Source organism: Octopus bimaculoides, chromosome 4, assembly GCF_046866305.1.
Source record: "Octopus bimaculoides isolate indiv1 chromosome 4, ASM4686630v1, whole genome shotgun sequence".
Lineage (NCBI taxonomy): Eukaryota > Metazoa > Mollusca > Cephalopoda > Octopoda > Octopodidae > Octopus > Octopus bimaculoides.
The window spans coordinates 83,673,859-83,683,858 of NC_142931.1; positions in this window are offsets into that span (position 1 = coordinate 83,673,859).

Genomic DNA, 10,000 nt, shown 5'->3' on the forward strand with positions numbered 1-10,000 from the left:
ATACGTCAGATAATATGTATTATTTCACCTTCGGTTGCTCCAACGTTGCAGAACACACTGAAATTTACCACTTGACTTCGACTAACTAATGTTTTTCAGTCTTCACTTCAGGAAAGCTAGAATGATCTCACACGCATGGAACTCTGAGTAGCTGTGAATCAGCGACTGTTCCCAAATCAATTCTGCTACATGTGCGGATTTTTCATTTTCCTATTTGCATTTGTAAATATACATTTATATATCATACATACGTAAATGCATACTTACATAGCTACACAAGCGCGCGCACATATATATACATATATCTACATGTATATATACTTGCATACACGCGCGCGCGAACACACACACACGCACTCACACACACACAGATATGTATATTTTGTCACTTTGACTTTTTAATTAAACTCGACATGCTATCGTGCAGACATCTCTTTAATTCCATTTTACACCTAATTCCATTAGAATAACATTGCCGTTTTCCCTAATTCCATATTGCATGCAAACCTTATAAAAGACACACACACATGCACATCCACTGATGCACAGGCGCAAGCAGCACACACATTATTCAGTATGTATATATGTTTCTATGTAAGTATGTGAATATGTATGTATGTATGTATGTACGTACGTACATATGAATGAATGGCTGAAAGAATGGATGATTGATATAAGTTTTGTCTTCCTTTTTAAAAATATCTTTTTTAATTCTTTATACAAACAAAATGTTATTTTCTAAGAAAGAAACATTGATTCTTCTGCAAAGTATTATATATTCCATTACTGAAAAGTTGCACTTATTTTTACTGTCCCGCTTATAGAATGTATTAGCAAAGCGTCTGTCAGCCATTCACATTCTATGTTTAAAAACCTCCACATTTTCAGATTATTACTCGGACATATATTAAAAATGATATGTGTAACAATAATAGGTGCAAGTGTACATATATTTTCTAGGTAGAATCTGTAGGCATCAAATCAGTTAGCCGTTAATTTTCTCTACCCTTTTATTGATTTCTACAGATATTTTTGCACCCGCGAGGTAGCAGATCCTTATCACTATGCGTAATTTTTATTTTCTATCCCAAACAACCATATTAAGTCGGCCATGCTTACATTTGTCAGAGGTTTTGATGAAAATATTGATTTATTTTTGTTGAGGGAGGAGAAAAGTTTTCTACATCACTCTAATATGTTTATGTGTATGTATGTATGTATGTATGTATATATGTATGTATGTATGTATGTATGCATGCATGCATGTATGCATGTATGTATGTATGTATGTATGCATGCATACATGCATGCATGTATGTATGTATGTATGTATGTATGTATGTATGTATATATGTATGTATGCATGCATGTATGCATGCATGTATGTATGTATGTATGTATGTATGTATGTCATAATTCAGTTTTATTTCAAGATTTCTTGCCAATGGTGAAAGAACTCCTTCAAGGCTCCTTCATTGGAATTTCAACATCAACAACAGGGTATTTTTTGTATTCCTGTATATATGTATATATGCAGATCTGTATGCTTAGTTTTATGTATGTCTTCTCATGCATATAGTTGCATATCTAGACGTGCTTAAATGATATACTTAAATGATATACTTAAATGATAATTTTCTGTAAAGTTTTACAGATTTTTACAGTTCCAGTGATAGATTGGATCTGTAGTCTTCGAATCAGCTTTCTCCTACCTAGTTTTGAGAAGCTTAATTTCTCAAGATTGGTATTTAGGCAGTGTGTTACATATCCTAGCGCCCCAATAATTACAGGTATAAACCTGAACTTGTAATCTCGATAGAGTAACTGCAGATTTCTCAATAATTCAATGTAGGTATTCTCTTTTTCACTGATCTTCAGTTTTATGTTGACATCCGATGGGCAGCTAATTTCTACAAATGTGCACAGTTTCTCTTCTCTATCCCAAATCATTATATCAGGTCTGTTGGGCTTACATTTTATTGAGGTCTTCACTGGGACTTTGCACCAGTACTCCTTTTTACTATGAGTGACTATGGCTTCTACCATTCTATGCGTTCTTATTTCTTTATCCTCAGGGATATCCTTCCAACTGATTTCATTATATAGTGCCCTAGCTACAACATTATGTCTTATCGGTAGATATACCGTGATGATATTTTCAGACAACTGCTTATAATATTTTCGGTTTTAACTCCACAAAGTCTGCATCGGTTGTCACATTTTACTGCTTTCCTGCATTTCTATCCCTTTTGTGCATCAGGTATTTGGTTGACGTTTACTGTTCCTGAGTTGCAAACACATACCCTTCAGAGTGGGAGGTAGTAATCCGGTTATTGGTCCATGATAGACTGCTTTGATGATCGATGTTACTATCATCACAGAGCTTTCTATTAACATATCCATGCATGGGCTTCTGCTCATATATGCTCATCCTTTCATCTGATAATACGTTACGGTAGATTCGTGCGACTTCTTTGGACATATATTTAAGGTTATCAGACAAGGAAATGCTACTCAAGTAGCAGCCTTCCAAGTCTTATGATGTTATCAGCCTCATGTATGCGAACATGGTCAAGGGATGCACTTTGACACTTGGTGGTTAAAAGATGCTGCCGAAGGGGTATGGCACGACATTCAAAGGCATTTTGAATCGATGTTCAGCCCCTTCCGCCTTGTTTTCGTTTTAGTTAGAAGCGGACTACGTCACTGTTTACGTGGAAATTATGTGTGCTTGTTAGTATTTTCCGGGTTATCACATCAGTAGTGGAGGCGCAATGGCCCAGTGGTTAGGGCAGCGGACTCGCGGTCATAGGATCGTGGTTTCGATTCCCAGGCTGGGCGTTGTGAGTGTTTATTGAGCGAAAACACCTAAAGCTCCACGAGGCTCCGGCAGGGGATGGTGGCGGACCCTGCTGTACTCTTTCACCACAACTTTCTCTCACTCTTACTTCCTGTTTCTGTTGTACCTGTAATCCAAAGGGTCAGCCTTGTCACACTGTGTCACGCTGAATATCTCCGAGAACTACGTTAAGGGTACACGTGTCTGTGGAGTGCTCAGCCACTTGCACGTTAATTTCACGAGCAGACTGTTCCGTTGGTCGGATCAACTAGAACCCTCGATGTCGTAAGCGACGGGGTGCCAGCATCACATCAATGGCTCGGACCTCATCAAGTGTCCAATCAAGCAGCCCTAATGTTGGTATGAGTTCTGGCACTGTAACACATTGTGGACTACTGTTTTATTGAATGCAGACAGTTCTGAGGTCCAACTTTTCTTTATTCGACTGTAATATTCTTTAGTGACACGTATGTATGTATGTATGTATGTATGTATGTATGTTCTCTTCCACTTTTACTCTTTTATTTGTTTCAGTCATTTGACTGCGGCCATGCTGGAGCACCGCCTTTAGTCGAGCAAATCGACTCCAGGACTTATTCTTTGTAAGCCTAGTACTTATTCTATCAGTCTTTTTGCCGAACCGCTAAGTTACGGGGACGTTAACACACCAGCATCGATTGTCAAGCGATGTTGGGGGGGGGGGCAAACACAGACATACAAACATATATATATATATATACATATACATATATACGACGTGCTTCTTTCAGTTTCTGTCTACCAAATCCACTCACAAGGCTCTGGTCGGCCCGAAGCTATAGTAGGATATACTTGCCCAAGGTGCCACGCAGTAGGACTGAACCCGGAACCATGTGATTCGTAAGCAAGCTACTTTTGATTATTTTTGATTATTTAAATTCTTTCTCTCTCTGAAAGAGCTCGTTTCTAACAAAGATACAAAACTCCATCGTTGGAATGTAGATAACGAAAACAATGACATATTTTAAACTTGAGAAAAGTCTTGCATATTTTTTCTCTTCTACTTACAGATTGTAGTTTTAATATGCAAGTGGTTGATTTTTTTCCGGAAAATTCAAGTTTATCCAGACTAACAGTCTGGATAAGCACCAATTATTATTAATATAAATGTAAATTTGTAATCCGGATATAGAAGCTGGCGGTTTTGAGGCAGTTGTCCATATTTATCCTGTTTCTCTTTGATTTTCTGGTTTTCAAAGAAATATTCACAACAATATCCGACTTGCTATGCTTACACTTCACAGATGCTTTGACGGGAATGTTCCACCAGTATTCCTTGTGTTAATGCTTGTCTATGTATTCAGCAACAGGGGGATTCTCTATATTTATTCCAAGACATCTTTTTTTCCGAATGGGATTGTATATTATTTTTGCGACAACGTCGTGTCGCGTAGGGAGGTAGTATCTTGATAACTGTATGTATGGATGTATGTATGTATGTATGTATGTATGTATGTATGTATGTATGGATGGATGGATGGATGGATGGATGGATGGATGGATGCATGCATGCATGGAAGAAGGTAGGTGTATGAGAATGTGTAATTTTTCCTTTGTAATTATTAAAGTTTCTTTTTTCCTTTGGAGAATTCAAAGTGGTGAATCTTTTTTGTGTAACTCAATACAACTCTTGAGGTTTGTAGATATGTGAATCGAATATTGAAGGTATATACGTATTAATTGATAAACATGCATCTATGTAGTGGGTGTGCATATAATTTTGGAATACAAGTGTATGTGCTTCATTACTGCTTATGTGTGTTTCTGTGTATGTGCTCAATATGTACATGTGATTGTGCATATTTGTTCAGCTCAGAAACTTCAAATGTTAGACTACTTTACAATGTATGAATGTATGTATGTGTGTGTGTGTGTGAGTGTGTGTGTGTGAGTGTGTGTGTGTGTGTGTGTGTGTGTGTGTGTGTGTGTGTGTGTGTGTGTGTGTGTGTGTGTGTGTGTGTGTGCTTGTGTCTTTCCCTGGTATTATTTTAAGCTTTTTTTCTTTTGCAGAAGTCCAGCCAGTCAGTTGAAGAAAACTCTTGGAATCTGTGGTTATCTGTATGGTTAATGTATGGACATATATGTGTATGTATTGTGTGCATGTATGTGCATGTAGATTAGCTTGTACTCGCGGGTGTGTATATGTCACAATAGATTACGAGTTGTATGTCTCATTATTGTTTATGTGTGGGTGTATATATATATTCTGTGTATGTGTGGTTATGTGCGTGTATGTGTATTCTATGCGCATGTGTGGTTGTGAGCGTGTGTGTGTGTATTCTATGTACACGTGTGGTTGTGTGAGTATGTGTGTATTCTATGTGTACGCGTGGTTATGTGAGTGTATATGTATTCTATGTGTATGCGTGGTTGTGTGAGTGTATGTGTAGCTGTGTGAGTGCTAGTGTATTTTATGTGCATGCGTGGTTGTGTGTGTGCATGTGTATTCTATGTGTACACGTGGTTGTGTGCGTGTATGTGTATTCTATGTGTATGTGTGATTGTGAGCGTGTATTTGTATGTGTAGCTGTGTGAGTGTATGTGTATTCTATGTGTACGCATGGTTGTGTGTGTGTATGTGTATTCTATGTGTATGTGTAGCTGTGTGAGTGTATGTGTATTCTATGTGTATGTATGGTTGTGTGCGTATGTTCACGCAGTAACCTCAAATAGAGAATCCCAGAAATGTTTTAGAAATTTTCCTTATTCCTCTGGTCAACTGTATTTGGAGAACCCAAGCATTCCTAGGTTTCTATGCAGTCAATTGTTACGTAACCCACTGGGGGCAAATGAAAATCTATAACCTGGATATAAGAGCTGTAGGTTTGTTATCAGCTCTCCACAGAACTGCAGTCTTTATGGAAATGTTCCGCCACTCGCTGGTGCTAGTGTGCGCGGCTGTCAGAGCAATCCTTGCATATGGCATTGCAAACCATCATAGCGACAATGTCATGTCTCATAAGAAGGTAGGGTCTTGCGAACATTTTGGGGCAGCTACTGAGGATGTGATATTTTCCACATTTGTATGCCATAATCGACACTTTCCATCACAGCGTGGAGATTTAGAGATATGATATCCTTATCTCTTTTGTTGATCAAGTAATTAGTAGCTACCTCTTGTTCTTGATTAGCAAAGGCATAATCTTCTAATGAAGGAGTGATGTACTTATCATAAATCCTGGAGAGGTTTCTATTCCTGTCAGCGTTGTTGGCATTCTCTTACTTGTGGGACATCTACCCAAACATAACTTTCAGTTGTTATGATGGTTATTTCTCTTCTAAGTCTCTACGTAAATCACGCTTGGTTCGCACGGAGTAGCTGTATCAGTAGAGTACTCGTTCAGGACTTCTTTGCCTTATCTGATGATGCTATTATCCTCACTGTTGAGTATACATGTGACGTATTAATTTCATTCTTTATCGTACAGTAGATGTTGTGAAGGTGGAGGCGAGTGGCCTAGTGGTTAGGGTGTCAGCACCATGATCGTAAGATTGTGGTTTCGATTCCTGGACCGGGCGACGCGTTGTGTTCTTGAGCAAAACACTTCATTTTCACGTTGCTCCAGTCCACTTAGCTGGCAAAAACGAGTAACGCTGCGATGGACTGGCGTCCCGTCCAGCTGGGGAACACATACGCCATTGAAACCGGGAAACCGGGCCCATGAGCCTGGCTAGGTTTTAAAAGGGCGCATTTATATTATTAGATGTTGTGAAGAAAGCAGCAAATCTTTTCTCAGCGATAGTTGTCTGTTGTCACAGTTGTTTGACACTGAATTTGGAGTAGTTGTGGTATTTTACATCCCAATGATTCTTCAACCTTTTCATGTTACCTACTGAGGGATCTTCCCTAGTCCTGTCACTGAATTTGCTCAACTCTTGGTTCAATTCAAAGGCTTCGTAGCAGGTGCTGATCTCAATCTCCTGTTCAGCCATGGCAAATATAGTAGTAATTCAACGTGTTTAGTTTCAGTTAATTTTATTCGTTTGATCATTGCTTTAATCTACTATAAAAAGGTGCCTCTTCACATTTATTCAAAGAAGATAACCAATTTTATTTGTCAGGCATGTGTTAAAAGCAAAAATTCTGATTTCAAGGCCTATGTACCTACGTACATGTATGTATGTATGTATGTATGTATGTATGTATGTATGTATGTATGTATTTTGCGTGCGTATGCGTGAGTGAGTGTGTGTGTGTGTGTGTGTGTGTGTGTGTGTGTACCTTTAAGTTCTTCATGGAGTTTAAGCCAGTTGCTAATTAAGTGACAAGGCTTTATGAGTTATGAGAGTTCCCGCAGTTTCTAAATACTTGGTTGTGTTAGTGTGTGCATATCTGTAGGTGCATGCATCTGCACTTATATTCTATAAGAACATGCCTTTTTAGAACATGCCTTTTTAGAACATGTCTCTTTAGTGTTTGTGTGTGGATGTGGTGGGGTGCGCGCAGGCGAAATTACTTTTATATAGGTGCCTTTGTAGATGCACACATTTGAGTAAGTGCATATAATCATAAAAAAAAAATTAGATGGATAATCTTAGGAATGTCTCACAAACTTTTACTGTGCTCTTAATAGATTGGATTTTGAAGATGTACCTCAGTTTCTTTGGGGGTTTTTCCCAGAAAACCTTAGCATTTGTGTGTTTAATCTGTCTGGATGTATATGTGCATGCACTTAAGTGGCTGCATATGTATGTAAAGGGTAATGGGTAAAGACCACCTTCGGTCATAAATGACCATGGGATTGTACCCAGAAAGTTACCCTCCGAGGCACAAGTCCGGGCAAGGTTGTTTATTGAAGACCAGCAGTCACCCATGCATACCAGCCTTTCCTCTCCACGCCACTGATGTTATCCAAGGGAAAGGCAAAAGCCGATACAATTTGGCACTAGTGACGTCGCAACCCATTTCTACAGATGAGTGAACTGGAACAACGTGAAATAAAGTGTCTTGCTCAAGAACGCAACATATAGCCCGTCTGGGAATCGAACTGACTACCTCATGATTGTGAGCCCGACGCTCTAACCACTGAACCATGCGTCTTCACCATGTGTATGTGCCTTGTGTGTAATTGTATATATATATATATATATGTGAGTATATGTCTAAATACGTGTAATTGTATGAATAAATCTGTGTATTTACGTGCGGTTGTTGGAGGGGGGAATGTACATATGTGTGTATGTGTGTGTGATCGCTCGAGTATGTGTTAGCTTTTTTGTCTATACTATTTTGAGTGAAAAAAATAGTAAATGCTATCATAGATATTAATTGTGTTTGATGTATGTAATGGCTTAGTTGTTAATACAATACTTGAATGTATATTTTGATGGACAGTTATCTACGGGGAACATTTTAATATTAATGAAATGCACTAAATATATATAAATGGTGCATATAGTATCTTTTGTGTACCTAAAAAATCTATAAGGTACAATTTCCTCGATTGTGTAATATATATTTGTGTATGTGTATAAATGCATGTATGTGTGTATACATATACATACACGTGATGTATTAATATGGTATAATGTTACAGATAAGTATGTATATAGGTGCATAGATACAAGTATGTGCATGTGTGTGTGTGCGTGTCTTAGCTGGAGTAATATTACATGTATATATAAATACGTGTTTCCAGCCGCGTAAAAATATTGCTTCACAAATGCGTAATCGGTGCTTGTTCAAGTGCATGCATTTCCTGATTATCTCTGATCTAAATTTCAATAGTGGCTTTGTTTTCGAAGATTTTTGAGGATTCTTCTCTTTCCTACCATAAAAAGTTCACGCTGTTTACTTCCAGTTTAAAAGTGCGTGGCTCTTTCCAGCATTTTCATAGACTTTTCTTTTAATTTCGAGATGTAGCTGGCAAATTTTAATCTTTTTCCTATGTTTAAAGGAGGATATATGATTGTAAGATCTTTATTTAAATATGTGTTTCGTGACGCCTATATCACCTATGTAATATTAATGTTTCTATTACTTTACTTCTACTTTGCAGGATTTCTTTTGGTGTATATGTACTCGGATTCCTGCATAAGCATGTACTTTCGGTTTTGTTAGTGGGTCTGGGCGATATTGCCAAGGCAGTGCTAGTTATTATTTTTTTGTTTCTATATCTAAGGAGAAGTGTTTGTCGATAAAGATTAAAAAGCCTTTAGCTAGATTGGATTTTACATTAGGTGAAAAAGAGGATATAACATTACACCTTTGTTTTACGTTTCGGTCGTGGAAAGACAGGTGCCATACAGACAGACAGACAAACACACACACACACACACACACTGGTTTCTGTTTGCGAGTGCCTTCAAATCACTCTTTTATATAAATTGTTCTTCATAATTTCTCCATAATTCGTTTTTGATACATTTTCGCTGATTTTTCATTCGTATATTTACTCTCTCTCTCTCTCTTTCTTAATTAATCTCTCTTTTTCCTCTCTCGGTAACATTATGCTCACCCAGTAACTAACTACCTCTCTCTATGTCTATTTGTCTGATTGACTATCCATATCTTCATTTTTCCCATTGTAACTTTCATTACTTCTACTCTCTCTCTATCTCCTTCCCCTCCCCTTTTCTCGCTCTATATTACAACAAAAAAATTAAGTAACTGAATTACTGAAATAAATCAGTGACATTATGCTTATTAATTTGTTTAATATACCCATGTCAGTTTATATAATATGAATATGAACAAAACTGAAAATTCGCATTCGGAAAAATATTGTATGTTATTAAACTACATAAAAACCTTACCTCTTTATACAAGTAAAGACTGAAAATTAAAATTTAAAAAAGGTGCACCGAAGTAAATGTCCATTTAAAACGTATATAGCTTTGTTGTGGAGTGAATCTTATTGAGCTTATCGAAAACATGAGTTTATATCATAAAATCCATTAAACATTTGATTTTTTTTTCTATCATGTTTTATCGCTATAAAACTTTTGTATTGTGTATTCTTTTCCTTTTAAATTTTCATCTTATCTTTTGTTTACCATTGAAAAATAGAAACAACAAAAACTGCTGAGACTAATAAATTAAAGAAATAAAAAAATAATAAACTAAAATTCGTTTGAAGGCTTAGGTTCATTTTCAACCCCCAAACCAATTTTCTTGTGTGT